This window comes from Rhinopithecus bieti, unplaced genomic scaffold (genome assembly GCF_001698545.2).
Source record: "Rhinopithecus bieti isolate Rb0 unplaced genomic scaffold, ASM169854v2 scaffold_3948, whole genome shotgun sequence".
NCBI classification, from domain to species: Eukaryota; Metazoa; Chordata; class Mammalia; order Primates; family Cercopithecidae; genus Rhinopithecus; species Rhinopithecus bieti.
In genome coordinates, this window is record NW_016804646.1 from 4,616,600 (window position 1) to 4,633,026 (window position 16,427).

General features: G+C 39.5%; 1 protein-coding gene across 4 annotated transcripts in view; it reads left to right on the top strand.

Moving 5' to 3' along the window:
• PRKN (parkin RBR E3 ubiquitin protein ligase) overlaps window positions 1-16,427 on the top strand; it is a 1,416,081-nt gene that overhangs the window by 339,719 nt on the left and 1,059,935 nt on the right. The gene's annotated exons all lie outside the window — the stretch shown is intronic.

The window sequence follows — 16,427 nt, forward strand, 5'->3', positions numbered from 1 at the left end:
GGTGGCCCTAAAAGTGCTCAAAATGTTGATTTATATGCCTAGTCAGAGAAAGCTCAGCAGTGAGCCTGGATCAGATATGCTCCTGGTCTTTGAAGCCGAACATCTATGTTGGTATGTTTAACTCGTTTCAAGTGTGTATTCTCAAATACAAGTGTCCTTACAGGTAATAGAAATAAAGAGCAACTTTCATTAGAATGTTTATACTTTAGCAATGATAGGCTGAGTTTTAAAAATGTAGAAAATTAATTTAAGGAGCTTACAGTATGGCATCAATGTAACAGTAGGCATTAGGCCAAACTAAAGACTTAGAAATAGTGGTTGAGTCCACTTTGTCTAAAGACTGTAAATGTTGGCCTCAATCTATATGCTTTGCTGGCATTATTGGTTTGCCTAATTCACCTATAAATACAGAATAAATTACAGTTCCATAAATAGCAGTACATGATCTGTTTCCATAACAGGAATGTGTATCTACTGGACTAGACTTGAGTAAAAGTAAAATTAAGTCATAGAATCACAGAACAATGGTATCATCAAAGCAAGGCAAGTGGGAGCAGGAGAGCTGGTGCACCAGCTTGTATATAGATTCTACTAGACAGAGATAGAGATGGACGCTTACCTGGGATGAACACAAAAGTTAGGAGACAAAGAACCAAAACCTTCTGGCCTCCTTTGACCTCTTGGAAAGGCTCTGTGTAGTCTCCGTGTGGACTGTATCAGGAGGCCCTCTGGCCTGAGCAGACCTTATGCTATTGTTGCCTTTGAAGACCAACAATAATGAGAGAAAAAATAATGCAAGTGCAGATGCAGGAAAGCTTTTTTTTTTTTGTAAAAGATTTTAGGCATATTGCTTTTCTTCTACTGGATTAGCAATGAAAACAGCGTGTACAACCAAGGAATTTATGTGCTAATCAATAGCATCCAAAAGGAAAAAAAACATGAAATGGCAGTATTAAGAAAAGTGAAGAATGTTAAAATACATAGGGCAGTATCATAAAGATATACAGACTACCTAAAATCCATAATCTTAGCCAAGTGCACTATTTAAATCCTGGAGTTGTCAATATTTATTCTCAGGAAAAATGTAATGTGTTGGCCTTTTAGAAACAATGCACTAATCTTGAGTTAGCACTAACCTAAGATTTTTTGCAAGTATGTAAAAAAAGTGTGAACCTTGCTATATGACGTATTTCCAGGCAGAATGCCAGGAGGGCTGTGTGAAAGGAGCCTGGAAGTGGTGCAGTGTGGAGACCCAGCTGTCAAGCATGCGTAGTAAGAAAATTATCTTCCAGAATGAAGTCATTGCAGATTTTCGAAATCCACTTGAAATAAGTATTTCAACATTTTTAGTTTCACATCTGTGGCCAGCTAAAATAGTTTCCACATGAGTTTACAGTGAAGTTTCATCCAAATATCCTGGGAATTCTAACAACACTTTTTTTAGGACTTAAGAAAATTCAGCATCTGAATTAAAAGAAGGTGCCTGTGGTCCTTATCAAATATTTGACTTACGTTAAGAATAATCTATACTGTATTATTTTTTCTTCACCAGAAGATTACTTGTTATTTAACTTCTATTTTTATAGATTTATATTTATTACACTGTAATTTTTTTGTGCCATCTCTATCATAAAAACAGTGTTAAATTTTACTCTTATTATGTTAATCAATAGTCAAGTAATACTAAACTGACAGTTAATATACCTTAGCAGGGCTGGGCATTGTCATTCACTCCTGTAATCCCAGCACTTTGGAAGGCTGAGGTGGGTGAATCACTTGAGATCAGGAGGTGGGTGGATCACTTGAGGTCAGGAGTTCTTGAACAGCCTGGCCAACACGGCAAAACCCCGACTGTACTAAAAAATACAAAAATTGACAGGCATGTTGGGGGCACCTATAGTCCTAGCTACTCAGGAGGCTGAGGCAGGAGAATCACTTGAACCTGGGAGGCGAAGGTTGCAGTGAGCTGAGATTGTGCCACTGCACTCCAGGCTGGGTAACAGAATGAGACTCTGTCTGAAAAAAATCCAAATATATAAATATATATTATATGTATTATATATACACACTTATATATGTAATATATATGATATTATATGGTATATATAGTATACTATATAAATATATAGTTATATATTATATAGTAGTTAATGTAATCATTAAAGTGTATATATATTGGATTTATATATAATATATATATATAGTGTGTGTGTGTGTATATATACACACACCTTAGCAGTATAATCATAATGTGGCCTTTCCCTCCAAGAAGTCGGAATCTTTAGAAAGATTTCTTTAAAAAATTAAAATTTCTTTAAAGAAATTTAGGTACAAACAGATTTTATTATTTTCACTATTTGGTGTGATATATTAATTTTAAAAGCAGTTGTCAACGAAAGAGTGAATTGTTAAGATTTTGGAGTCAGCACTGGACTCTTTCCCACATGTTATGTAGGATCTCATGAGGTTAAAGGAGTTTCCAACATTTATGGGAAATGAATACTTGCGCTATTACCCAGCTCTTGAAGTTAATCCAACATTATTAGGTTAATGACAGTGTTGCTATTCTTACAAGCATTGGCAATCTTCAGACATAAAGCTAAGAAAAAACAAAAATACTGTCTCACCTTAAGCCTGCATTAAGTTACAATCTTATGTGACTAGCCAAAATTAGACAGACAAAAGCCAAATGCCAGTGCAGAGAAACTCTGCAATAAAGCCAGCCATGGGGTTATTATCTTAGTGCAAAGAGTATGTAGGAAGCTCAGAAAATTAGGAAGTTTGTTTAGCTTTTTACTGAGAAGTGGGGAAAGCTTTGGACTCCACTAGGCCTATGTTTGAATTCCAGCTTTACCACTTATTAGAAGGAAGGATAATCTTGGATAAGTTACTTACCTTCTCTGAAGTTCCAGTTGCTTATTTGTAAATTGAGAATATTAATGTCTGGTTTATACAGATATCAGAAGCAAATGAGCATGCTTTTGCTAAGTATCTGCTGCAATGCACACTGGTTACCAAGAAAGCGTTTTGTGATTAAAACGAATCATCGGACAGCTTTTAGACTGGGTAGAGGGAGTGCAAATGGGCTGTGTGTATGTGTATCTATTTTGTTTTCTTTCTTAAATGAGCATGCTAAGATGCAGAAGTTTTTATTTCTTTTAATTATTGTTTGATAGTTGGAAATGCCTTACTTCCAGTCAGAGGCTCTGAACAGCAACTATTATTTTCCTAGATGAAGAATTGCTGATTATTTCCCCATGGGCAATCATTACCTAGGGAAGAAGGTAGCTTTTCTCATCACCTGCACCCACCGGTGCCCCAGCTTTTCTCGGTGACTTCTTTCCACCTGCTTCTGCCAACAGGATTAAGCTGTGCCTCAACTGCCTTCTTGTTATTTGGGCTCCTATGTGTTGCGTGGCCCATCCCAGCCCTGCGCACACCACCCTGTCTGAGTTAGGAGGCATTTAGAGAACACAAACTAGCCTGCACTTTGACAGGACTCACACATCCATTCAAAACAAGAAGTGATCGGGAGGGGTTCAGCACCTTACTTTCTCCGCATTTACATAAAGTGTCTAAGAATTGAGGTCAGGTGTTTTTTTTGTTTTGTTTTGTTTTGTTTTGTTTTGTTTTTTCTGGAGGAACTGAAAGGATTTTAAAATAAAGCTTTGGGTGTTGGGGACAAAAAGTGTCTGGGGTCTTGGCCTCTGTGACTTTCTTTTAGAGACTTTGGACTGGATAATGGGTACATCTTTCAGTTCCTTTGCCAGGGCATCAGACCCCCCACCCGACTTTATGTTCTACATTTGGGCTGAGTCTGTTCTGTGCCAGGTGCTGGGCCAGATGCTGGCATCCCAGCAGCATAGAGATGGGCCCCCTGGGCACACGTAATGCAGATCCTGGAGAAGAGAGAGGGGTCCAGGGTGAGATGGGTCATGTCCAGCCCTGAGCACAGTACGTGGCACAGAGAGGCTGCACCCATGACAGCAGTGTTGTTAAGACGTCTGTCCTTGGAGACCGTTGAAAGCTCCACTCATGGCAGTGGTGTTATTAACACACCTGTCCTTAGAGACCTTTGGCGTGGGAGTCACCTTGTGACCTGAGTTAGGAAATTCGTAGGGTCAGGCTCAGAAAAGCTGTCCCTAAACCTTGCTTTGGGTTAAGTGAGGAAGTAGTGCATTGAATTTTCATTTTCTTATTGAACACTCTGGCCTTTTTCATCAGGATAGAAACATAGTTAAGAGACCCATAATTGGATAGAAACATAGTTACAGATCCATAATTGTCACTCTTGATAGAAATGAAAAACGACAGTTGGGGCTTTCCTTGTGGTAGGTGTCTTGGGAAGCTGGACCTGGGCCGTAGAGGTCAGAGAGGAAGGGTGTCTGTCTCCCCAGGCGCCTTCCTCTGCCTAGCCCCACACTGCCCAGAATCACTGCCAACACCCTCCTCCTGCACTAAAACCTGGTCCATTGCCACTGCAGCCCACAGGGCCAGCCTGAAGAACATATTAACTCAAGGATTGCATGAATTCAGACTTCTCCTAAAATAGCACCGCAGTCACTGACAACCACACGAGTTTACCTCAGTTCTCTGCTTTGCAGAGAATATTTTTGTGTTGTTGGCTCTGCCTTCACCACTACAAGGACCTTGGGTGTCACGTTTGCTGTTGTGTTCCCCAGCACTCGGGGGAATTCCGCCGTGGAGTTAGCACAGACTCAGCGCTGGTTGGAGGAATGAGTGAGTGCATCTACTCAGCCAGAGGCCACCTTGATTCATTGCTTTGTCCTCCCATGCAGATTTCCACCTGAGTCATTCTTCTATGCTTTTCCTGGCAATAACATGAAGAAAAAGCAGCATTTGAAGGATGCTTAGAACAGCATTTCAGATGCCACCCTTGTGTGGCTTTCATGATCAAATGCTCTATTGATTCAACTTTTAATAAAATCTTCAGTTCATACTTTAGACTTTGAGGTACACACCTTGGCTAAGAACCTTAGAGACTATTTGCAGACATGTGAAAAATTTCTCTCTCTCTCTCTGTCTCTCTCTCTCTGTGCGTGTGTGTGTGTGTGTGTTGTGAGAAGAGTTTATAAGAATAAACACTAGACCATTAATTTTATTTTCTTCTTCAATAATTTGAGCAGTTATCCTTGTTTCTCAATTTCTCTGTATGAAGAACAAAAAATTATTCATAACAGCCTTCTCGCAATAAAATTAGAGGACTTTTGCTTATAAATGGAGCTTAAGAAATATTACTAAGGAAAAAAATAAGCTTTTGTTCGGAATAATAACCTTTAGTATAAAAATTATCACAGCCTTCCAGTTAAAATTTGGTTGGGGAAATAAATGCACAATACATTTTTGCTTATTTTTTCTTAATATATAGTTACTGGATTTTCAATTCCTATTGCTCTTTGTGTACCTGTTAAAATGTTTTATTCATTTTATTCACATCACTGCTTTAAAAATTCTATTAGCATATTTTGTAATGTGCACACTAGTATAGTAATACTTTTGTGTAACTTAAAAATAGTTTTAAGTTACTGCTGAAGTTACTAGGGTCCCTGCTCAAGTTGACTTTTTAATTAACTTCCATTTTAAATTGTGGACACAGAGAAAAAGGTATTTATATCATTTAGAAAAGACAGGGATTCTGCCTTGGGGAGATAATTGAATGCAATGTTACCTTATTGACATAGTCTATATTTATTTGAGAGTGACTTCTGCATCTGGTTATTCATAAAACATTACCCTGCAAAAAAGGTCTAGATTGAGTTTGAAACTGTAAAATCATATTTTCGATTTTGATTGGAACCTCAATACAACCTACCAATTTTTCTTTCACCATCTGTGTTGAGCTGTCTGTCTGTCCCTTATACATGCACACACACATGCACGCACGCACATATGCGCACACGTACCTACATGCACATTTCCCAGACAGGCTGGGGCGGAACCCAGCCCAGGCACGGGGATGTGCAGGGCAGCCTCCTGAGGGCCAGCCCAGTGCTGGACCCAGAGCATTCTGGGAGTCCAGGGGACACCAAACTCAGCCTTACCAGACCACCAGAGGAATCAACACGATGAAGAGAACCCGCCTCTGACAAGCACGAGTGGACTTTCTCATGTTTTTGTTTTGTGGCAGGAGCAGAGACAAGATATCATTAGGTGAAAATATTTCAGTTACATAACATAAGGTTGCACATAAGAAACTATAGAGTTAAAATGAGTTTGATTTTATTACAAATATACTTTTAAAATTGACATATAAAATTACGTGTTTTTATTTAATGTATCACATGATGTTTTGAAGTAGACAGACACTGTGGCATGGTTAAATTTAGCGAATTATCAAATGTATTACCTCACCTAGTTAGCAGTTTGCTGGGAGAACACACCATCCAGTCTCTCAGCATTTTTCACAACACAGTATATCGTCATTAACTGTAGTCCCCATGCATGCAGTGTAATGTAAGTCAGCTAAATATTTAATGATTGTGTCACTAGGAGATGGTTGACTCTATATTTATATGTATCCTGCATCTGCATAGGCACCTCTTTTTTTAAAAAAATCAAAATACAATTGGCGGGTTAGTCATCTATAGAAATTGATTTTTCCAACATTATGTTGCTCTTGTCATTCTCAACAGGACAAGAGGACCTATTTTACTTATTTTGACATAGATGGCGTCTATGAAGTTACTTTTTGAAAAACTTTGGAATCTGAAACTTTTTTTTTTTTTAGGGAAAAAACTGAACTGAATAACATTCAAGTTTGTTTTTTAAAGATTGCAACTAATTTCCTTTTGTTCAGAAAACAATATTTCATTTTTATTTTCCCAAAGAAATCTGTGAAGGACCAAAAAGTCAGGGATGGATTCAAGGCAGAATGAAGGTAGTAAACTTTCCATCCCACTCCACTGTGTCTGCATGAAGCTCAGTAATGAGTGCAGGAAGGCGTCTGCCTGTGGTCAGCCTTGTGAAGATGAGAAAGGAGAGCAGAGAAGGACCTGCTGAAATAGCATGCAGTCGAGTTATTTAAACCCCGCCGTGTCACATTTGATGTTTGGGATGAGTTAGATCTAACAGATGTTATCCTCCTCAGGATAGCGCACCTATCAAAGGGAGCAGTAAAAAGCCACCGCAATTAGCTCTACAAGCCGTTAATGATATTATCAGGTTGGTTATTAATAAGTAACAGAGAAGGTTTTTGTGTGGTGCCGTTTATGTATGATTATCTTCCTGTTTTATTACTGGAATGACTAGCTAATATAAAAGTTGTTAAATGGTTCTCTTTTTGCTTTATACCATGTTGGGTGTACAGGGATTGAAGATAATTGGTGTGTTTATCTAATCTGGGTGAAGCGGCATGCAAACTTGTTGCCATTAGTGGTTAAAACTTAGTTTATTACTCAGTTCCTTGAGGGAATGGGGAAATATTCCCTATTTCACTTTCATGTTGATGGTATTTTCAGTTTTTTTAAAAAGATAATTAATATGATTCTGTATGTCCTTGCTAAAGAAATAGAAGAGGCTGAAGGAGTTAAATTTCATGATGGGGGAAATACTATGTCTAAAACTACTTAAGTCATGACTTAACTCTGATAGAAACATAGGCCCCTTAATGCTAAAATGGGAGACAGAACAACAAAAGGGAGGGGAAGGCAGGGTATTTCGGTGAAAACAAAGACTTCAAAGCTAAAGTAATGCTGCCTCTGGTGCCTACTTACTCTACTTCCTTAAACAAATCATTTCTCCTCTCCTCTCTGAATCTCAGCTTTCGACCTGTGAAATAGAAAAAAGTAATACCCGCCATATAAGATAATTTAAAGAAATGCAGCGTGTAATAAATATTTGCTGGCATCACAGGCACACCTCATTTTACCATGCTTCCCTTTAGCATGCTTTGCAGATAATGAGTTTTTTTGTTTGTTTGTTTGCTTGTTTGTTTGTTTGTTTTTACAAATTGAAGGTTTGTGGCAACCCTGTATCGAGCAAGTCTATTAGCAGCACCATCTTTCCAACAACATGTGCTCACTCTATCATTTGGTAATTCTTGCAATATTTTAAAGTTTATCACTATATCTGCTTTGGTGATCTGTGAGCAGTGATCTTTGATCTTACTGTTTTGGAGTGCGATGAACTGCTCCCTTACAAGATGGCAAACTTAATGTGTGTCTTCTGACTGCTCCACTGACCAGCAGTTCCCCCACCTCTCTTCCTCTCCTTGGGCTTCCCTATTCTCGGAGACAAAATATTATTGAAATCAGGCCAGTTAATAATCCTACAGTGGCCTCTGTGCGTTCAGGTGAAAGGAAGAGTTGCAAATCTCTCACTTTAAATGAAAAGCTAGAGATAATTAAGCTCAATGAGGAAAGCATGTCCAAAACTGAGACAGGTTGAAAGCTAGGCTTCTTGTGCCAAATAGCCAATTTGTGAATGCAAAGGAAAAATTATTGAGGGAAGTACTGCTCCAGTGAACACATAAATAATATGAATAACAGCCTCATTGCTGATGTGGAGAATGTTGTAGTGGTCTAAATAGAAGTTCAAGCCAGTTACAACACTCCGTTAAGCCAAGACCTGATTCAGAGCAAAGGTCTAACACTTTTTAATATCATGAAGACTGAGAGAGGTGAGGAAGATGCACAAGAAACATTTGAAGGTAGTAGAGGTTGGTTTATGAGGTTTAAGGAAGGAAGCCGTCTGCATTGCATAGACACGTAAAGTGCTGATGTAGAAGCTGCAGCAAGTCACCCAGAGATCTGGTTATGATCATTGATGAAGGTGGCAACACTCAACAACAGATCTTCAGTGTAGATGAAACAGCCTTCTATTGGAAGATACTATCCAGGACTTTCATAGCTAAGAGAAAAAATCAATGCATGGCTTCAAAGCTTCCAGGAACAGCCTGCCCTCTTGTGAAGGGCAAATGTAGCTGGTGACTTTAAGTTGAAGCTAATGCTCATTTACCATTCTGATAGTCCCAGGGCCCTTAAGAATTATGCTGAATCTACTCTGACTGTGCTTTGTAAATGGAACAACGTGGCCTGGATGATGGTAAATGTGTTTAGGGCATAGTAGAGTGAATATTTTAAGTGTACTGTTGAGCCCTAGTATGCCCTACTGCTCAGAAAAAAATGACTCCTCAGAACATGACCACTCATTAATTGTGCATCTGGTTACCCAAGAGCTCTGATGGAGATGTTCAAGGAGGTGAATGTTGTTTTCATGCTTACTAGCGTAACGGTCATTCTGTAGCCCACCGATCAAGGAGTAATTCTAATTTTCAAGTCTTATTATTTAAAAAATACATCTCATTAGGCTATAACTGCCATAGGTAGTGATGCCTCTAATGGAACTGGGAAAAGTTAATTGGAAATAATTCACCATTCTAGATGTCATTAAGAAAATTTGTGATTCATGGGAAGAGGTCAAAATATTAACATTAACATGAATTTGGAAGAAGTGGATTCCAGTCCTCGTGGATAACTTTGAGGTCTTCAAGACTTCAGCCCAGGAAGTCACCACAGATGTGGTGAAAATAGCAAGAGATCTAGAATTAAATTGGAACCTGAAGATGTGACCAAATTGCTACCATCTCATAATAAAACGTGAACAGATGAGGAGTTGCTTCTTATGGATGAACAAAGCAAGTAGTTGATTGAGATGGAATCTGCTCCTGGTGAAGATGCTGTGAACATTGTTGAAATGACATCCAAGGATTTAGATACTGCATAACTTAGTCGATAAAGCAGTGGCTTTGAGAGGGTTGGAGAGGATTAACTCCAAATTTGAAAATACATTCTGCTATGGGTAAAATGCTATCAAACAGCATCATATGCTATGGAGAAATCTTTCATGAAAGAAAGAGCCAATCAATGCAGCAAAATTCATTGTTGTCGTTTTATAAGAAATTGCCACAGCCATTTCAACTTCTAGCAACCACCATCCTAGTCGGTCAGCAGCCATCAATATCAAAGCAAGACCTTCCATGAGCAAAAAGGTTACCTTTGTTGAAGGCTCGGGTAATTGTTAGCATTTTTTAGCAATAACGTATTTTTAAATTAGAGTGTGTATGCTGTTTTTATATACATAATGCTATTATACACTTAATAGACTACAGCATTGTATAAATGTAACATTTCTATTCATTAGGAAACCATGAAACTTGTATGCCTCCCTGTATTGCTATATTCACTTTATACAGTGGTCAGAAACTGAACCCGCAGTATCTCTGAGGTTTGCCTGTACATGTTCCTCAAGTTTTCATCATTATTTAATTATTCAGGAAATGTACTTAATTGGATTTCCATTTCTAGTTAACAGTTGCTTCTTTTGTGAGATTAATATTATTTGCCTTGTTTTAAGGATTTGTTTCTTTTGACTGAGACGGATCATCAGCGTCATTAGGTGACTAAACACATCTTGCACCATTTAACCTTATTTATGACTCTGAGTGGGGGAAGATATTACTGATTGTAGGATAAAATAAAATCTAGTTTTAATTATCAAAAATTAAATGCCAGCAAAATCTTGCTACTTTCTCAGAAAGCAGATATACAGAAAACTTTGACCAATAACCCCCTAAGGGTGCCCCATGAGTCCGGGAGGTCTGCGTGTGTGTCTCCTGATAGACCTGCAGTTGTGCTGTGTTATAGGGGAAAAAGAAAAACAATTCTACTAATGAATGCAGTTTTCCTTATTCTGTTGAATTTTTACTTGGACTTATACCTGAAGTCTAAGGATGTAATGTGGAAAAGAGAATGTACATTAACTATCAGTATAGAATATTAATGGCCTCACTCACTTCATCCGCCCAGCTATTTGTTAGCACTTTTTTGTGACTAATTAAAAAAAATCAGAAAAAAGTACTTAATGGTAAAACATATCATTTTAACTGAGGCATTTATAAAGAGATGGTAAGGGGGGACAGGTGGAGCATTTGCCATAGATAGTCTCGTCTTCTGAGAGTATTGTGGTGTATAATATTAAGGACAGCTTATACACAATAGAAACATGATAAATGGAAACATCTTTTGTTCCACAGATGGGGATTTTTAAGCTACTGTAATTATAATGAGTATATAAGTGAATGTAATTAAGTTACACACAAATTCACTTTGGAGGTAGCTGTAAATTGCTTACTAAAAGTATCACTTAGGGAGGAAAAAGTGAAAGGTAATAGGCAGCTACCAGTTAATCTCAAAAATGGAATTGAGTGGGGAAAATTAGGATACAGAAGAAACCCTGAAAATGTTTTACATTACTGAAAGAGAGGAGGGCAACAATAGTTATAGAAATACAATTGAAAAAAAGGGTAATTTCTATTTATTGCTGCATGCTATGAGGGTGTGACGGGGGAGTAAAGAGAACTTTAGGAAACATCAGGGACTATCTTCCAATGGAGACCACGCCCAAACACTGTCTTTTGAGCTGAGTGAAATGACCCAGGCTAGGAAAGGACGAGGACTTCAAGGCGGGGAATCAAAGATGCAGGCACACTTTGCAGAGGAAGGGACACAGTGGGCTTATCTAGAAATAGCTGGACGAGGAAGAGCCGTTCGCCTGTGGATCCTCCTCAAAGTCTGAATGAATCCATGGCAGTTTTCCTCATCTGGACCATGGCGGCTACTCTGGTCGCGGGACTCTCCGGTGTGGCTGTTGTAGCTTCTCAAAAAGGGAAGTTTGACAGTGGCCCAGAAAGACCACCCATAGGTACAGTGATACAGACTCTTGAACACCTTACTTCCTTATTTATGTGCTAAATGTCTTCATTTGCAACACCTCCCATTCGTTGAGTGCCAGTTGAAATTGACAATTTGAAAACAATGCTGCAAGGTGGAGTTTTTCTTTTTTTTCTTTTTTTTTAAACAGTAGAGAGCATTGAAGCCCACAGAAGTATATTTCTCAAGGCTCATATCTAGCAAATGATAGAATCTGAATGAGTATCTTTACTCCAAAGCCCCAACTCCTTCCACTACTCGATTCCGCCTCTCCTGTGTTTTTGTGCAAAGCAAATTGGTTCATGCAAACATGATGATAAATATATATGTATTTATGTGTGTGTGTGTGTGTGTGTGTGTGTGTGTGTGTGTAGCTTTAAACTATTATTCAGGTACACATTTCCTTTCCTAAATGAATAATGAATATTTGCAGTTCTCTATGATGATGCCAATACCCGTGTATTCAGAACTCTGTGTTCCTTTGAGAAATCTCTTCTGTAAACTGATGACATGTCACATATAATGTTATCACTATACTTTATTCCGAATTTACTTGCCCTAATAAACCACATCAGCATTTCCTTCACTATTTACTACACAAAGTGCCAAATTACATAATCTATTAGATGAAATATTAAAATGGAGGGTACTCGATAAAGCGTAGAATATGGCAACGTAATTTTAAAAAGATGTTCCACTCCAGTGTCACATACTAGTGGATATCTTATACCGTATTTATTTCTGGATATTGAATTGTTTTGACAGCTGTATGCACAAGTGAGTCCTGCAGGGTTTCTGTTTAAATTAAAGCTTCCAAACACCATCTCCCTTGCATTGGACCGACTGGTTCACCTCGGAATTCAACTTCTCTGCCGGCATGTTCATCGGTAGGTGACTACCTCAGAAGTCTTTCTGAAATAAAAGCAGATATTATATAAGGCTACTAAATTGAATCCAAGTGCTCCATTTCCTTTACACAAGCATGTTTTTAAAGTGCCTTAAAATCTATTATCTGCTCACACCATGTACTGTGACAATCATAACGGAAGGTAATATGTGACGTCCGCAGGAGACGCCAAGGAGCCCTGCCTAGCTCTGTCAGCAGTGCTCTCAGGGGACCTATGGCTTCACCAGCCAGAGGTGGGTCTCTGCAGGAAAGCCACTGAGGCTCAGTTTGGGAGGTGTCAGATGGGATCAGAATGATACTGGAGAGGAGAGTTAAGGGGATTAGCCTTACCCTGAATGGGAGATTTATCTAGAAACTTGAAGTAGTAAGATAGTTGAGTTAGTATTTATTTAGTCTTGAGGGGTAGAGAAAGAAGTATCATATCAAATATCTTTCTCTTACCCCTTCTAATCTCCTCAAAGCCCACAAAAAGTAGAAAATGTAACTGCTGAATACAAGTAATCTCCCAATTCGTAGATCTCAGTCCTTCAGAAAGACAATGAATTGAGGATTCCTGCTCGCAGCCCATAGGAACCATGAGAGAAGTTGGATTTTATCACTCATGGAGTGATGAGACCTTTGTAAAGGCTGGTATCCAGCCATCTTCCCAGCTTACTCAGCTAATGGCACTCAAATTCAACACTTCTTAAAATCATGTGTTCAAGCAAAACTTTAAGCCAAATATAGTCCAGAGATGTTTAGACCTCTGGGAGAAATAGAAGGAAAACATTGACTAGGTTTAAAATATGTAAGAAGGGGAGAGGAGATTAGAGAATAAACAGCTTTGATCTATTTAAAGTATTTGAATAAATGCCCTGCCAGTTGTTTTCAGATGCTCGAAATGTGGCTTCTCAAGGTGAGTTCTTGATACTGAGTCACTACCAAGATTCCATTAAATAAATCATGGCATCTCTGTGCTATTGCCTGTGGTTCTGCAGAGACAGCCAAGCATGGAATCCCCTTCCAGGTCTTATTTGTGGGCGTTTTTGAGGAATCGTCTTAAGAGTGACCCCAAATACCCCATTAGAGGCTCCTTCAGGTTTAGAATATGCAGAGCTTAAGTTTCCTAAGTAGTTGTGGTTTTATAGTAAGCAACTAAGCAGACCTTTCACTCGGCATGTTCTATTTCTTCTTGTAATAAAGTTTAAGCTCCTTTAACAGTTCTTGAGACCGCCAGGTAGAACGAAGGCCATTTGAATTCTCCTGTGCGTGGGCACTTGGTAACTAGCCTCACCAGTCTTATTATCCTGAAAATACAAGACTAATTACAGCAGATGAAAGCTTGAATAATCATGCCTTAAAATAAACTGGGTTAATAAAAGTGGGAAATTGCTTTTGCTGATGCCGTTGCTCTTCTTACATAGAAACATCCGTTGGCCTGTGGGTGTCCAGGCCCTCAGGGGCCCACCTCATTGAAAACACATTAAGCTGCACTTTTGGTAGCGGCTGCTAAGTGGAACGCAGTTTTCTCTCTGATAATTGTTTTATCACCTCCTTTATAATCTTCGATGAGACTGATAATCTGGGACTTAGGAAGAACAAGAGACAGAAAAAAGTATTTTTGAAACCCAAATAAATTGTTGCACTTAAAATAGATGGCAGGTTTACTTCAGCACTTGCCTTTTTTCCCTTTAAATGTCTGTCTCTTCTCTGTCCTTTTTTTCTACACATAGAAAGAAAGGGAAAAAAAAAAAAAAAAAAAAAAAAGAAGAGCTCCAGATAGATGATCTATCTTTATCTCTTACCTCACATTTGTAAACCTAGCTTGATTTCGTGATGTTAAAGTATTGCATTTGACCATGCTGCATGAATGCCGATGAGAAAGGGAATGGATGGTACCAAAGGTACCAAACGATGGCCACACTCTGCTGCGAGAGACGAGAATCCTCTTGTTTTACTAGGCGTTCACCCAAGCACACATGATGCTTTGTTTTCCTTTCCTCCTCTTGCCCAAGAACTATCTGGCTTTCACTTGAAATTGCACATTGCCTTAAGCATGAATAGTTTGGAGTATTAATAACCAAAACACGCCAAGCTCCAATGGCCAACTCTAGTACATGCTGGGGTATGGCTTTGGGTTGCTGATCTCCTTGCTGTCCTCTTACTCTCCCTATTAGCACTGCCTGGTTGACCAGGGTAGATGGTCTCATATGAGTTCCATGCCTGACCCAGTGCTGGCAGCTCCTTCTGTGATGGTTCCAGTTTGCCATGTCAGTTTTTGCATGGCCACAGCATGACATCAGGGAGCCGATCTGTAGGGTGGCCATGGGCCTGTGGCATGTGATGGTCTAAGAACTCCGTCTAGCATGATGAATTGAACTGAATAGATCCCCTCTTTTGTACAGTTTGAACTAGACTCAAAGAGAATTTTAGTCTGTACCCAGAGAAACCAAAGAAAGAGACAGCAGGAGTGGCCCAGATCAGGGCACTCAAGAAGGCCCAGAATGTCTGCTTCTGGGGTTAAAAACCACGAGAAGAGCTGTGGTGAGCTGTGGTGTCACCGGCCTCTTGGCCAGTTCTCTGAAGTAACTGATCTTCCTTTATGCCAGCCCAGTTCTCTCTGTCTGTATGGAATTTGTACACATATTCTTTGTTCCTTACACATTCACATAGCCTAGTCAGCCTACCAGTTTGCAGATTTGGATTTGAATGTTAGTTCAACCAAGTTACTTGGAGCAAAAATACACTTTTATTACTTTAGAGGGTATTGGTTAACTGTATGAACGCACGGGGAAATGAGAAAGAACAAAAAGCATCACCCTCCACCATCCTCTTAGGATGGAAATGCAAGCAGAACATACTCGTTCATGATTTGGGATGCATCTGAAGCTGCAGTGGTTCCTGCTGAGAACGTCCAGTTCATGACTCGAGTTGCTGCTGTCTCTACCTCGGAGACTGGGCTTCTCCTCCTGCCTTTACTTCGTCTTCCTCTTCCTCTCTCCTTATGGTCTTTTCCTACCTCTCTCTCCCCCTCTCCCCTCCCCTCCCCTCCCCTTCTCCCTCCCTTTCCCTGTCTCTCTCTGTGTCCATTTCTTGGTTTCTGCACTACTTTGCTGTCTAGTATGTTCACACCTTTAACATTCAAGCTGTCCGGGAGAGAAGCATTGCCTGGTGTAGTAACTCCCCTCTCTGGAGACCCCTGGCCGCAGGTTTTCACCTATAGGAGCCCTCTCTCTCAGGGGATGACTTGGCTCCTCAGTGGCAAGGAGAGTGGGGTCATCTTTGCACAGTGGCTGCGTGTACAGCAGGAATACCCTGTGTAGGTTTTCTACACAGCAGGGGAACATAAATATGAGGGATTACAGTGGTCAGGCTGTGGACCACCCCCCAAACATAAGGATCCATGTGGATATGTATAAAACTGGTAATATAATACAGTTTGCCACTCTAGTGTTCTTTTTTTCTTCTTCTGAGTATCTTTTTCAACTTCTTTTATGGCTAAATTCAGTGTATTCTAGGATGGGTAAAGCAATTAGGAGTAACAAAATTCCCTTATTCACAAAAGGGTGTGGTCTGTGTTCTTTGGAGACAAATCCTATTGTCACTGCCTCCTTCAGCAGGTGCCTGGAGCACCAGTGGGCATTAAGTTGGGGCAAATGAGGGAGACAGAATCTAGTCCCCCAGCTTAGAAAACACTATGATAGCTGCTAAGTATTAGAATGAAGAGGTGAAGAGGATGTTCTTGTTTCTCAAGAGTGGGATTGAGGGTAGCAGGGAATCTTCCCAGGGAGGATGGTGTTTAACTGGAGTTT